Source organism: Macrotis lagotis, chromosome 5 (assembly GCF_037893015.1).
Source record: "Macrotis lagotis isolate mMagLag1 chromosome 5, bilby.v1.9.chrom.fasta, whole genome shotgun sequence".
Taxonomy (NCBI): domain Eukaryota; kingdom Metazoa; phylum Chordata; class Mammalia; order Peramelemorphia; family Peramelidae; genus Macrotis; species Macrotis lagotis.
This window is the reverse complement of record NC_133662.1, coordinates 13,654,534-13,670,201: the sequence shown is the minus strand read 5'-3', so window position 1 is coordinate 13,670,201 and position 15,668 is coordinate 13,654,534. Positions and strand designations below refer to the sequence as shown.

At 39.0% G+C, this 15,668-nt stretch overlaps 1 long non-coding RNA gene across 1 annotated transcript; it reads right to left on the bottom strand.

The window, feature by feature from the left end:
- Window positions 1-1,026: 1,026 nt before the first annotated feature.
- On the bottom strand, window positions 1,027-15,202 carry LOC141523571 (uncharacterized). The gene is made up of 5 exons (XR_012478514.1): window positions 14,193-15,202; window positions 6,027-6,092; window positions 5,632-5,717; window positions 2,221-2,308; window positions 1,027-1,382 (listed from the first exon to the last, which is right to left on the bottom strand). It is a non-coding gene; the product is annotated as an uncharacterized LOC141523571 (long non-coding RNA).
- Window positions 15,203-15,668: the final 466 nt, after the last annotated feature.

Sequence of the window (15,668 nt, the reverse complement as noted above, 5' to 3'; positions counted from 1 at the left end):
AACCAAGATCAAAAGAAATATAGTAAACTGGGAAACAATTTTCATAACTAGTATTTCTGATAAAGGACTAATTTCTAAAATATACAGAGAACTGAGTTAAATTTTCAAAATAACAAGCCATTCCCCAACTGACAAATGGTCAAAGGATATGCAAAGGCAATTTACAGATGAGGAAATCAAAGTGATGCATAGTCATATGATAAATTGCTCTAAATCATTACTTATTAGAGAAATGCAAATTAAAGCATCTCTGAGATACCACCTCACACCTCTCAGACTGGCCAATATGACCAGAAAGGACAATGATCAATGTTGGAAGGAATGTGGGAAATCCGGGACACTGATATAATGTTGGTGGAGCTGTGAACTCATCCAACATTTCTGGAGAGAAATTTAGAATTACGCCCAAAGGGCAATAAAAATGTGCATACCTTTTGATCCAGCAATACCATGACTGGGTCTATACCCTGAAGAGATGCTGAAAAAGGGTAAAAACATCACTTGTACAAAAATATTTATAGCAGCCCTGTTTGTGGCAGCAAGGAATTGGAAATTAAGTGAATGTCCTTCAATTGGGGAATGGCTTAACAAACTGTGGTATATGTATGTCATGGAACACTATTGTTCTATTAAAAACCAGGAGGGATGGGAATTCAGGGAAACCTGAAAGGATTTGCATGAACTAATACTGAGTGAGATGAGCAGAGCCAGAAAAACAACATGGTGGTGATGAGCAACCTTGATGGACTTACTCATTTCATCAGTGCAACAATCAAGGACAATGTTGGGGTATCCTGCCATGGAGAATACCATCTGTATCCAGATAAATGATTGTGGAGTTTGTACAAAGACCAAAGACTGTAATTTAGGGGGGAAAAAACCTCTTATCTTACTATGTAATTCTGCTATCTCTTTTACTTTATTTTTCTTCCTTAAGGACATGATTTCTCTCTCATCACATTCAATTTAGATCAATATATACCAATGGAAATGATGTAAAGACTGATAAATTACCTTCTTGGCGGGGGGAAGATTAGGGGAAAAATTGTAAAACTCAAAATAAATAAAATTTTAAAAAGAAAGAAAAAAGGGAGAAAAAATAGGATCATCTCTCCCAGATGTCTGTAAGGGATATGAGTTTATTCAGAGAAAATTTAGGAAGAGACCTTTAGCTGGAACAAGACTTTTCTAAGCCATCATACACAAGGGCAGCAAATTATCCAACACTCAGGACATAGAAGCCTGCTAGTCTATGGGAGATGGTTGATGGTTGACATTTTAATTTGATCCTACTGTCACAAAATAATTTATTTTTCTGCCAAAGGGGAATTTTCTCTTTCTCCAGGCAGCTTCTCAGTTGAGGGCCAGAGGATCCCTGCTCCCTACAGAATGATAATAATGATAATGATAATAATCTCCAATACCTCCAATCTTCCCAAAGCAAAATTCCACCCTTTCCATTCCCAAACACTCATTCATATCTCAGGTTAATAGTTTGGTTTTTTTAGTCTATGTGTTTTGTCCCACTTCACATCATATATCCCTGAGAAACATTACAGAACTTGGAATCAGGAAAAACTGGGTTCAAATCTCTGCTGAAATACCTACTAGTTATATGAATCTGCTCAATTCATTTAATTTCTCTCAGTCTCAGTTTTCTCTTCAAAGGGGTAAAATTTCATTTACTCCACTTAAAACATTATGAAAATGCCAGCCAGTCAGGTATCATCATCTTAATAAGTTCAATTATTTGCTGGCAGTTATAGCTAATAAGTGTCAGGAGCAAGACTGAAACTGACTACAAGACTCTTTCCACTACAGAGAAAAGCTAATTCTATAGGGTCTGATAGTGTTAAACATAGATAAGAAGTTAGGAAAATATTTCCTGATAAGTAGAAATGATGATAATCACAGGGATAGTGATGAGCTCCAGGAGGAGTTCTGCTTCTCAGGGTACTAGAAGCAATTCACACTCTAGCTCCATTTAATATCAATTAGCTTTTGCAATGGGGATATTTACTTTAAAAATAAAGTAATAACAGAAATTCAAACATTTCCTACCAACACCTTGGGGAACACCTCCCACTCTTCTTTTTTCCAATTCTGGGAAAAGTGGACTCAAACTTTGTTGCTTTTTACATAGCACTATTTCCACAAGAACACATCAAAATGTTGAATCTCTGCCAGATGAATCCTTCTTAGCTAGGTCCCAAAGATTACCTCTTGTTCCTTGGTGCATTGATGCTGAATTGACTTCAAAATCTGGACACTGGAATACTGGGACCTGGGAAGCTACTCTTCTTTTTTCCTAAAATGAAATTTGAAGTAAGGAAAGAACAGGGGTCTTTCTTCAACAGGGTCAATTGGCTTTGAAGGGGAGAAGATCCAAAGCCTCTCCCCTACCATGCTGACTCTCACCTAGATGCTGTCATTGAAAGAACCAGAGGGCCAACTAGGTGGTACATAGCATAGAGTAGTGGACCTGGAGTTAGAAAACCTGAATATAAATTTGTTTTCAAGCACTTACCAGCTGTGTGACTCCAGATAAAACTGTTTGCCTCAGTTTCCTTATCTGGAGAAGGTAATGACAAACTACTCCAGCATCTTTGCCAAGAAAACGCTAAATGGGGTCACAAAAAGTTGGACTTGACTGGATAAAAACAAAAGTCATTGCATTCTGTTTCCCACATTCACTGTTCTGTTCTAGTTCATACTAGTCATCCCATGCTTTTCTATAATTCTTTACATTGGCTCAATGTTTCTCCATTACATTCATATGTCACAATTTGTTTGGCTACTTCCAAAACAATGTATACCCACTTTATTTCTAATTGTTTTGCTATCAAAAAAGTGCTTTCCAGTGTATTTTGATTCATGTGGGACCTTTATTTTCTATTTTTGACCTCCAAGGGGTATATATTCAGTGGATAGATTATTGATGTTCATGAACTTTAAAAAAAATTAACATTTCATTTTTTTCCCAATTACATGTAGAAGTAGTTTTTAAGATTTTTTTTATTTTTTATTTATTTTTTTTAGTTTTTAAGATTTTTAAAAAAAAATTTGCATGGATTTTAAAAGTAACTTTCTTTTATTAATTCCAAATAGTTCTCCAGAATGGTTAGACCCTTCAAAGTTCATGACCTTGCCTGCCTTTCCATCATCTCTCCAGCAATGGCTATTTCTTTTATCTTCTGTGCCAATGTGTAGGGTGAGGCTTTTAAATTTTTTAAATTTTTTTTTAGGTGTTTTCAAGGCAAATGGGGTTAAGTGGCTTGCCCAAGGCCACACAGCTAGGTAATTATTAATTGTCTGAGACCAGATTTGAACCCAGGTACTCCTGACTCCAGGGCTGGTGCTTTATCCACTGCACCACCTAGCTGCCCCTAAATTGTTTTGTTTTAAAATCATTATTTCATACAGTTTGTTTCAACAGTTTGCATTTCTTCTTTTGAAAATTGTTTCTATCTTTTGGCAGTTTACTGATTGGGGATTTACATATTCATTCTCTACTTTCTACTAGTTCATTCTTTTTGTTTACAAATATGGTGTTGTGGGAAAGCAATCTGGTTGTGAATAGATCAAAGAACCTTGAATCAAATTTCAGTTTTATCACCAACTATGTGACCTAGAGCAAATTGAATCCCCTCTCTGACCTCAGATTCCTCAAGTTTAAAAAGAGAGGTTTGAGGGAAATCCTCTGAAAGGTTCCTTCTAACTCAAAAATCTATAAATTCTATGCTCAGGTCAAGGGCAGCTAGATGGTTCAGCAGATAAAACTCTGGACTTGGAATGAAGAAGACTCAGCTTCCTGAGTTTGAATATGACTTTAAGCACTTACTACCTATGTAATCCTGAACAAGTCACTTAATTTTTTGCTTCAGTTTCCTCATCTGTAAAATGAGCTGGAGAAGGAAATGGCAAACCATTTCATTATCTTTACCAAGAAAACCTCAAATGGGATCAGTGGAGATATGACTGAAATGCATAAACAAATCAGGTTGCAAGTTTTATTTCACATTAACTCCTTTTCAGGTACTCTACATTCTAGACAAACTGGACCACTAGCCATTCACCAAACCTAGGATTTACTAAGGACTCAGGGTCTACAGAGAATGAGTTTGAAATTGAGGGTTCAACCCCAAAGGAGATCAATGTTATTCTTTGACTCTACCCCTACCCAGAAAAAAATCCTAGGGAAATCTCTAAAACTAAGTTTAGTCATGGCTCTTATCTAGGTATTCCCAAAATGGGGGTAACAGAGTTCTCTCCCACAAATATTTCAATATAAATATAAAGGTATCAGATTTAGGACAGCACTTTTATTTCCTCTACTACAGAAAATACAAAGAACAATGGACTTACAGGTGCACTCAAACAAACAGGAAATATAAAACTTTCAAATAACCCATTAAACGTCCTGGAAAGCAAAGACCCTTCGTAAGACTACTGAACAAATATTTCCCCTTCACTTCTACTCTGCATCATCTGAGCAACCACAGTAGGATTATGGAGTGTTGGACAGGTCCAGGTCTCCTATGATATGACTCAATTCCTCCAGTTGCAGGATTTGCAATCGGTGTTTTTCTTCTTCTCTAAGAATTACACTGTTAAGGAAAACTTCTCTCTCTTGAAAGTTGGTTTCCACCTCTGAAACCAAGGAAGCATAAGATCTCTAGAAAACACATAAACTGAAAATCACCTAAAAGCAGGACTGGGCTAGAGCTCCCCTAGAGACTAACTCCTCTTGTTTCCAGTGGAACCATTTATACCTCAGAAATGGGCAAAATCTAGAAATCTGAGCCTGATTTATTATTTTGTTGATTTGATTCTAGCTGGAACCAATTTGGACAGCAAGGTGGCACAGTGCAAGGTCTGGAGACTCATCTTCCTAAATTCAAATCTGGCTCACTTACTAATTGTATGATCCTGGATAAGTCACTTAACCCTGTTTGTCTCAGTTTCCACCTCTGTAAAATGAGTTGAAGAATGAAATAGCAAACTGCTCCAGTAACTACCAAGAAAATCTCAAATGGGGTCACAAAGAGTAGAACACAACTGAAAAGCAACAAACTAGACCTAAAAAAGTCATGGAAAAAATATAAATAATTCAGATTAAACTTACAGTGTGTCTTGCAAACATTTTTTTTCCTTTACCAGAACATCACTGCACCTCTTCCTCCACTTCCAACAAAGATCTATGCACATGTCTAATATCATCTTGATGATTAGGGCAGAATCAAAACACTGACCAGAGAATCCACCCCACCCCACCATCATCCTCCAATTCATCTGGAGTGTACTCTCACCTTACAACTTCCAGATGAAATCCTTCTCCTCAAAACTCAGGTTAGATATCTCTTTTTAAAATTTTATTTATTTTATTTTTAATTTATGAATAAAACAAATATTTCCATAACATATTATATTGAAAAGTGATTGCATATGAAACTGTAAGTTTTTTATGTACAGCTTGATATTCATTTGAAAATATATAATAAAGTTATGATATAAATTTATTTATCCTTTTTTCCCACTCTCCCACCCTAGAGATGGCTACTATTTGACAAAAGTAAGTTTAGATATGTAAAATTATTTTATACATACTTCTATTTATCAGTTCTTTCTTACTTGGAAATATCCTGGTTTTCCTCAGCTGAAAGTGCTTGCTCTTTGTTTCTCTGTGTTTTTACCTTGTTCTTAGTTTGTTTCCTCATCTATAAAATGAGAAAGTTGAATTAGGTGGATTTGAATAATTCTTTCCAGTTCTAAATTCATGATCCTAATCTTTGAGGGGCATTCATATAAAATACTAGGGAATAGAATGAAGAGCCAAGAATAGAAACTGACAAGCATTTAGTAGAAACCTGAGGATGAGGAGAACCTGGAACATGTAGTATCTCTAAGGCTAATGGAAGAGAACAAATATTTGGCAGAAGAAGTATTTATTGGTTGATTGTTAATAGAAAATACACCAGTGGGGGCTCATTGATTACAGTCTTACAAGTACAGCCCCATGCATTTACCTAGAATCTTGGGAGGTCCTAGTAACTTTACTCTCTTGATCCAGCAAACACTATTAGGTCTGTTTCCTAAGGAAATCAGAGAAAAAGAAAAATAAGCAATATGTTCTGAAATATTTACAGTAGCTGCTTTTGTGATAGCAAAGAACTGGAAATTGAGGGGATAGCTATCAATAAGGGAATGACTGAACAAGTTAAGATATATGAATGTTATGGAAATCATGAGGGAACAGACTTCAGAAAAGTCTACAAAGATGTACATAAACTGAAGGTGGGTGAAGTGAGCAGAACCAGGAGAACACTGTACATATCAATAGCAATATTGTGAGATGATCAGCTCTGAAGGATGTAGTCCCCCCAAGTAGTTCAATGATCAAGGGCAATTCTGAAAGATCTATTATGAAAAATGCCATCCACATCCAGAGTGAAAAAACTATGGAGTCTGCAGAGCAAAGCATACTATGTTCACTTTTTTAAACTTCTTTTATGTTTTTCCTTTCTTTCTCATGGTTGTTTTTTCCGCTCAGTTCTAATTCCTCTTTCACAAAATTATGATTATGGAAATATGTTAAACATAATTTTACATATAACACAGTATATCAGATTGTATGCTGTCCTAGGAAAAGAGGAGAAAAGGGAGAGTGGTAGAAAAATGTAGAACTTGGGCGGGGGCGGGCGGGGGGGGGGGGGCAGCTAGGTGGAGCAGTGGATAGAGCATGGCCCTGGAGTACCTGAGTTCAAATCCTGACCTCAGACACTTAATAATTACCTAGCTGGGTGGCCTTAGGCAATCAATCCACTTAATCCCATTTGCTTTGCAAAAACCTAAAAAAAAACCAACTAGAACTCAAAAGTTAGTAAAAGAATGAATGAATGTTGAAAACTATCTTTGCATGTAATTGGAGGAAAAATAAAATTTTAAAAAAATAGGTGGAGATGGGAAAAGAGGGCATTCCTGAAATCAGAGAGTGTGTGAGTAAAGATAAAGTGGTAGATGTAACAAATCATGTAGCAAAGTGTTACATGATTGGATGATGAAATGTAGTCTGGTTTAGCCTATAGCATACTTTAAGGAAAATAATGGGAGATAAAGATCATACTATAAATAACTTCAGAGGCTCCTCATCCAATCCCTCCATTTTATAGATAAGGAATTGAATTACAAAAATGTTAAGTGATATGCCTGGAGTCACGAGGCAGTTTCCTAAATGGGGATTAGGACCCAGGTCTTTCTATCTCCCTATCCAAGGTTCTTTCTACTACCTGTGGAAAGGTTGGTGGGAGCTGGATTATGGAGGGATGTCCTTGAAAATCAAGATTAGGAGTTTGGACCTGATTCAATAGGGAATGGGGAGCCATTGATGAATTTTAAGAAATGAGGGATTTTTTTTTAAATATTTGTGACCCAGGAATAACAGATTTGTAGTAAATTGAAGAGTGAATAAGAACAACAAGAGATTGCAGAAGAAATTGGCTAGGAGGTTTTTACAACTGTCCAGATCAAAAGGAATGAAGGAATAGACTTAATGGTAGCAGTTCAGATCCTTATCTCTAGCTAATGGTAAGGAAAGCAAGAGATATAAGATATAAGAGATAAGACAAGACTTAAAGGTAAGTATGTTAAATAACTTCTTAGACTACAATTACACACACACACACACACACACACACATATATATATATATATATATATATATATATATATATATATATATATATATAGGCAAAGCAATGGGGTTAAGTGACTTGCCCAAGGTCAAACAGCCAGACAATTATTAAGTGTCTAAGACCAGATTTGAACTCAGGTACTCCTGACTCCAGGGCTGGTGCTCTATCCACTGTGCTACCTACTGCCCCAGACTACAATATTTTTAGGGAAAGGCATTATTTTTCAATTTTCATAAATGCACATATTATTTTTCCAGAAAATTCTGTTCATCGTGGTCCATTGACATTAATTTTGTGATAAATCACATTTTTGTTGTTGAGTGCTTTCAGTTATGTTGGATTCTTCATGACCTCATTTTGAGGTTTTCTTGGCAAAGATACTTGGCACAGACTTGCCATTTACTTCTCCAACTCAGTTTACAAATGAGGACCTGAGACAAACAAGGTTCAGTGACCTGCCTAAGGTCACAGAGATACTAAGCGTATGAGACTGGATTTGAACTCAGGTCTTCTTGACTCCATTGCAAATGCCACTGAACTGCCTTTACTTTGCAAACACTTAAAAAATGCTCACTCTATCTCTCTATCTTTTTAAAATTTCTATTGACTCATTCAGTCTTCATATATGTATATAAACAGTTATTAAGACTAGTACTTGTTGGCCAGTAGTAATAGCAGTTATTCCTCATGATCGAAGATCATGTCGTCATATATATGATGACATGACTTGTATATATATTTATTATAGTGAGGGGAGGGTTGTGCAAAGATATTCTTCTCACTCCCTTTTCCAGAACCATTTCACCTTTTGGCCTGAGTTGATAGGAAACAGAACTTCTGGTGATGTCTGGCCAGGCAAAGCGCCAGTGTGTGATTTTCTGGGAGTAAATTGGCAACAAGTCTGTCTATCGATGGTCTAATCGTCAGTTCGGCTCTTTCCTTTCAGGCTTGCAACCATACTCCCACTGGAACCAAAGATTTTGATTTCCCAGAAGCTACCCAACAGATCATGAGAATAACGCCACTGGATAGCTAGACAGCATCATTTATGGTCAGAACTACCATGGTATCTGATCACCTTCGAACCTCCAACTTTAATTCCTGATTAATGAAAACATTCTTGGCAAATGCTTTCACTCTGGTCTGTCTTGCAATGGTTCAAGAATTTTACCTCTAGTGGCACAATATGAATGCCCTAGGCATCCCTTTTAATCATGGCCCCAGTTCCAAAAAACCAACAAAATAAAACCAAGGTCCTATTCCTTTCCTAGATGAGATATCCAAGACAATCCTAAAGGACTCATGATGAAACATGCTATCTGCATACAGAGAGAGAAATGATATTATCTGAATACCCCACTGAAGCATACTATTTCTGTTTTTCTTATTTCCTTTCTCCCTTCTTTCTTTTCCTTTCTCTCTCTCTCTTTCTTTTCCTTTCTCTCTCTCTCTCTCTCTCTCTCTCTCTTTCTTTCTTTTATTCAGGTCTCCTTATATGAAATGATTAATGTGGAAATATTTTACATGATTGCACATGTATAATTTAGGGAGTAGGGACAGGAGAAAATGAGGGAGGGATAGCATATGGAATTCAAAACTTAAAAAAAAGTCAAGAATTGTTTTTAAGATGTAATTGGGATGGGATAAAATATTATTTAAAAAAGTAAAAAGCAGTAAACCAATAAAAAAAAATAGTGCCTTTGCTGTAAGGGCAGGGCTGCTTATCCACCTTTGATGTCTACTTGCTACCCAGCTATTACCAGTGGCTCCAAGAAGCTGTAGCATATGCAGTGGCTATACTCCAGTAAATGGTTTTGGCAGAAGTACTAAACAAGTTTGAGAGTAATCAACAACTCTCAAAATGGTCTGTGAGTTAGTGAGATGTCTATTCCATACATGTTAAGATTTCTCCCGGTAAATGGGCAGATCTTGGAATAATTTGTTCCAACAACAATGAAGATGGATGAAGCAGATGATAGGGAGTACTTGGAGCTTGATCAGACATTAAAGATGCCAAGGAGACCTACATCATCTCGGGCTTTCACTAGTCATCTTTATTTTTGTCTTGCCACTTGACTTCAATGACTCTGAAAGAGATGGTCAACAATTCTTCCTCACTTCAATCCAATTTATGTGCATGTCAAAAGACATGTCCTGTACCATTTTACCATCTATGTAATCTGTCATCTATCTACTTACCTCAAATTTAAATGGTATTTGGAGTTCTGTACATCATTTTATATATATTACCCCATTTAATTCTCAAAATAACTCTGTGGGGGGGAAACTATTAATATCTCCTTTTTACAGATGAAAAAACTGAGGTTCAGAGAGATCTGGCTTATCCATGACCACAGTAAATGTAGGAGGCAAGATTCAAACCCAGCTCTTCCTGATAACAAGACTATACTGGGGTGAGGCCCAGGATGATTTCAGTTTAGTCTGACATTAAAGGAGGTGGGTGAAAAGTTAAATATTGATTTAAATGGATTCTCTCTGAATTCCTATGATAGTGGAGAAAGCATTCAATTTAGAATTGTTCAGTCATTTCAGTGATGTTCGATTTTCTGTGACTGGGGATTTTCTTGGCAAAGATTCTAGAATTGTTTGCCATTTCTTCCTCTAGTTCATTTTTTACAGATGAGGAAACTTAGGTAAATAGGGCCAAGTGACATGTTCAAGGTCACAAAGCTAGTAAATGTCAGGCTAAATTTGAACTCACAAAGATGAGTTTTCCTGATTCCAAGCTCAGAGCTCTATCTTCTGAACCACCTAGCTGAGAGATCCTGAATTCTAATCATTGTTTTGCTACTTTGTATCTGTCCCCTTTCTGGGCCTCAGTTTCATCACCTGTAAACTGAGAAAATTGAATTGAATGATCTCCAAGCTTCTTTCAACTCTAGGTCCTTCCAAGACTGACAGATACTCTCTGCCCCAGGCCTGTAGCACTGCTGTCTCTGAGTCATCTATTTTCCTGCCAAGTCCCTGAAACTCATGGTGCATTCCCAACTATTTATCCTGTAAGTAATGTACTGCTCAGGAATCCAAGGCCCAAGTCCTCCTTGTGACAAAGTTCTGTTTATTGCCCGGCTCAGACTTAGACCTTTGCTCCTTAGGCAGAAATCTGTCTTTACTCCAGCCAGTCCTCCTCCCCCTCCAATCAATCAGTGAATTCCCTCCTTCCCCTCCTTCTTCTGAATGGACAAGTAACCCATTGTCTGAGGTTCCCTTACATTCCCTCTGGCCCCCAGGATCTATGCTGTGTAGGGGCCTTGAGGTGGGCGGGCACAAGCAGCTGGGTCAAGACAAATACTGTCAGAGGGTCCTGAAGTTCAGGGGAAACAATGGAGAATCACAGACTCAGAACTGGGAGGGCCCTCAGTATATAAAATGTAACAGCACAGAATGTGGAATGTCAGAGTAGAGAAGATCCTTACAACATAGTTAGGATGCAGACAGAGTCACAGTGGGGAGGAAACTTAGAAATCATTTTGTTTAATACTTACATTCTACAGTTGGGCCTCTTTCAGTGAAATCAAAATTTTCTGAGCCATTGGGAAATTTGGGAGGCAGAATTCATCAGATAGCAACAGTGTAGGTGTAGGGGAGATGGACTATGGGTCACATAAGGACAACAGCCAAGAGAAGCAGGGTTATCTCTTTATACAAAGGACAATCGTACCCATGGACCTAACACGTATATCATAGGCAGAACCTGATTCACATTAAAGATCCTCAAGGCAGGGAGAAACATCCACAAACCTGGTTGAAGAAACCTGAAGGGATGGCATATAAGAAATGGTAAACCCTAGCCAAGCTACCATAATTCCATATGAATTTAATGTGAGAACCCTAGAGACTAAATAAGAAACATTCTTACAGTTTGGGGATTGTTGAGTAGATATTATACCTGTTTTGAAACAAAGAGACGGTTGCTTGCTAATGATTTTTGGAGTAGGGAGAAGAGGACAAGTTAGGAGAGAGAATTCCAGAAAAATTTGAAGAGCTGAAAAAACCTCTCTACAATGAAGGTTAGTATCTCATTTGATTGTTTTAACAATTATACAGGACAAGTATGGAGGTATTTTCCTTTTATAGATGAGGAAATTGATGTTCATAGACTTAAGATTGTTGTTGTCCAGTTGTAGCCAACTCTTTGTAACCCATGAATTTTCTTGGCAAAGATACTGGAGTGGTTTGTCATTTTTTTAAGCCAGTTTATTTTACAGATGAAGAAACGGAGGCAAACAGGCTATTTGAACTCAAAAGATGTCTCCCTGATTCTAGGCTCAGCCTTCTAGGTTCAGAACAACTCTGCCCTATGAGACAGGTAAGGAGGTATTATCTTCAACTTTCAGAAAAGGAAATTGAGGGTCATAGAGTTACATCATACAACTATTAAGTGATGGTCAGAATTTGAACCTACATCTAATCTTTAAATGCAAGACTATGTCTTTATATGTCCTCCAGCATATAAATTGTACATATCAAATTACAGTTGAATTTTTATCCCAGATCAAGGCTTTCCCCACTATCACTACCTCACACCACACAGACATACCTGACTACACAGACTACCTTCCTTTTGAGGCACTTTCTGGTCTCTAACTCAATTTTGTTCAGATCTATTCACTAGGTTAAATTTGGAAATCTCTGACTACAACATATGAGGCCTTTGCTCAGTTCCTCAGCTATTCATAATATCCTGCCCCCCACCCCAATCTTCTACCCCCTCTCAAGGGAACAGGGAGTGATGAAGCACCTTGATCTTTTCCTCTTCTCAGTAAAGAGAGATTAAAAAGGAACTATTTGATCATGCCTTTAAAAGCATGTTTAAACCCAAATGGTTCTGGTTCTCATTAATTGACCAATAATAGGTCCCAGCCCCAAGCCTCACTTGCTTATTGTTTGACTCAGAGTGAGAGTAAATTTGTTCTAAGGGTCTTCCCCTCCCAGATTGATAGTTTTATGAAAATAAAACAGACCATCAATTCTTACCCTAGTCTTTAACTACTGATTGGGCATTACCGAAGACAAACTGAAACCTGGGAAAGACCTTTGTTTAAAAAGGCCAAGATCTCCCACTGCATCTGGTTCCATCACTAGTCTTTCTGATCTGTGTCTTGCCACTGGACTCTAATGTCTCTGGAGGAGAGTGAGGTTGATGTCTGTCCAGCTCTGTCTCACTTAAATCCAATTCACTTTCAAGGCAAGACATCAGTCTCCTGATGCCAATTGGTTTTCTTCAAGAACAAATAACAATTTAAAATATTAACTGAGATAGTTCTGGAAAACTTTGCAAGTTGAGTTGTGGCAATGCTCAGGGTAGATCATGGCAACTGAACAGAAAGGGCAGGTCAGGATACTGCTTTAACAAAGAGGAGCCAAGGCTGAAAGGGAATGTGTAGGAAAATATGCTAAAAAAAGTGTGAGGGGACTAATGTTGGGAGAGAAAGGGTGACACTCAAAAAGCAGGAGAATGAGGAAAAGATAAATAGAGAAGTATAAATCTCACTTCAGACACTTACTAGCTGTATGACCCTGGGCGAGTAACTTCACCTTGTTGTGAAGATCAAATAAGCTAACATTTGTAAGGTGCTTTGTAAGGCTTAAAACCACATATAAATGAAATGATAGCTGTTAGATATGGAGGAAAAGGAGATAGAGGCAGCTAGGTGGTATAGTAGACAGAATGCCTGGAGTCAGGAAGACCTGAGTTCAAATCCAACCTCAGTCAAACTTAGGAGCTGTGTGACCCTGGGCAAGTCACTTAACCCTATTTGTCTCAGTTTTCTTATCAGTAAAATGAGCTGGAGAAGGAAATGGCAAACCACTCTAGTATCTTTGCCAAGAAAACCCCCAATGAGGTCACGAAGAGTCAGGCATGACTAAAACAACTGAACAACAAAAATAGGAGACATAGAGATGGTAGTCATCAGATCTTCTAAAAATGTCAACTAAAAAGCAGGCCAAACTTTCAGACAATGCCTGGCATATGGTGAGGTTTTAATAAATGCTGGTTGTTTAAAAAAAAACAACAATAAACTCTTTTCCACCTTAGGTCTCATCGAAGCAACAACAAAAACCACAATGAAGAATTTCTTTTTCCTTTCCACTTTCCCCCCTCCTCTGCCCCCCCCCCCAACTGAGACAAGAGTTGGACAAGACCCTGAAAAGGCATTCCCCAACAAAAAAGAAATTTGTGCCATCCCTACATTCCTTCCCACTCCTGCTGGGTTGAACTGTTCACACCAGCTTCAGAGATTTTTCAGAAACATGTATCTGAACTCTGTGTTCCAAGAAAGGAGCTTTAGAGAGAATGGGAAATGTCCCTTTTAAATGACAGAAGACAGGATAAAAGGTGATAATTGAAGACCTTGGTCTGCAGTGTAGGTGAGGCATTAGGAGGGTGAGGAATAGGGAAGTCTTCCCCCTAATATTAGCTTTGGGCTAGGAGGAAAGACAGAAAGAAGTGTTGGAGACTGTTGCATGCAAGCTTACCTTTAGTTTTAGCTGTCAAACTTGCTTTGCTGTCAATGAATACCATGGAAACAATGTAAAGACTGGCAAATTGCCTTCTGTTGGGGGAGGGAAGTAAGACTAAAGGAAAAATTGTAAAACTCAAAATAAATAAAATCTGAAAAAAAAGTTGCTTTCCTGGCAACTAAATGGAGATGGAATCTGGAGTGAGATGTTTTTCCCATTCTTGCTACCCCTTAGTTCATGTCTTCTTTCTACCCCCTCCCTTCTTTCTCTTCTCCAAGATGATCATAGAATTTAGAGCAAACAGAGACTTTGGAGACCCTCTTCTCCACCATTGTAAAAGGGCAAAAGGGAGGAACATTACTACAGTAGTCATGCCAGATTCTCTGTGACCTCATTTGGGGTTTTCTTAGCAAAGATACTGAAGTGGCTTGTCATTTTCTTCTCCAGTTCATTTTCCAGATGAGGAAACCGAGACAAACAGGGTTAAGTGACTCGTCTAGAGTCATTAAGCTTAAAAATTGCTTAAGGTCAAATTTGAACTCTGGTGCAATTTTGACTCCTGGCCCAATTCTCTATTCACTGTACTAGCTTCCCCAGGCAACGGACCTTCCCTTATTTAACAGATGAAGAAATTGAGACCCAAAAAGATTAACTGATTTTCCATAGTCACACGGGAAGCAGTTAAACCACCAGCCTTCCAGCTTTCCAAAGGCAACAATTAGTAGGTAAAGTTCTTCAGCTAACTGGGACTCAAGCTGTATATCAAACAGAATTCCCCAACTGTTCCCAAGGCACTGTTTATTATTATTATTATTATTATTATTATTTTAGGTTTTTGCAAGGCAATGGGGTTAAGTGACTTGCCCGAGGTCACACAGCTAGGCAATTATTAAAAGCGTCTGAGCCTGCATTTGAACTCAGGTCCTCCTGACTCCAAGGCTGGTGCTCTATCCACTGGCCCACCTAGCCGCCCCTATGATTTTTAAGGTTGCTGGAAGCCACCTACTTCTACTGGGTCCTCCACCTTTTTCTCTGGCCCACCCCCCTTCTCCCTCTCAGTTCCATCGTTCCCCTCTTCGGCCCCCCCCACTCCCGCAGGTCTCCAGCCTCCATGGAGGAGAAGGGAAATGCTGACAATCAGAAGCACCAAGACTAACAAAAATAATAGCAGGGATGCCCTTGCCCCCAGGCAGGTTCCTCGGGCCGGGCTCCCTCTCCGCCCTCTCCCTGCCCAGGGGGCTGGAGCCCCCGAGCCAGCCAGCCCCGGGAGCCGGGCGGAGGAGAGCCTAAGCTCCCCGCAGTGCGGGGTTCTCAGAGGTGAGCCCGGAATCCCACCTTCCCGGGGCTCCCCCGCCCCAGCCGCTTTCCCGCCGCGGGCGGGCTGGCCCAGGCAGGCGGGGCGGGGCGGGCCGGGCTGGCCCCTCCCCGGGCTCGGCGCGAGCCGGGTCTGGTTAAAGAGGCGCGGGCCGGCGGGGCGCGCGCAGTGCAAGG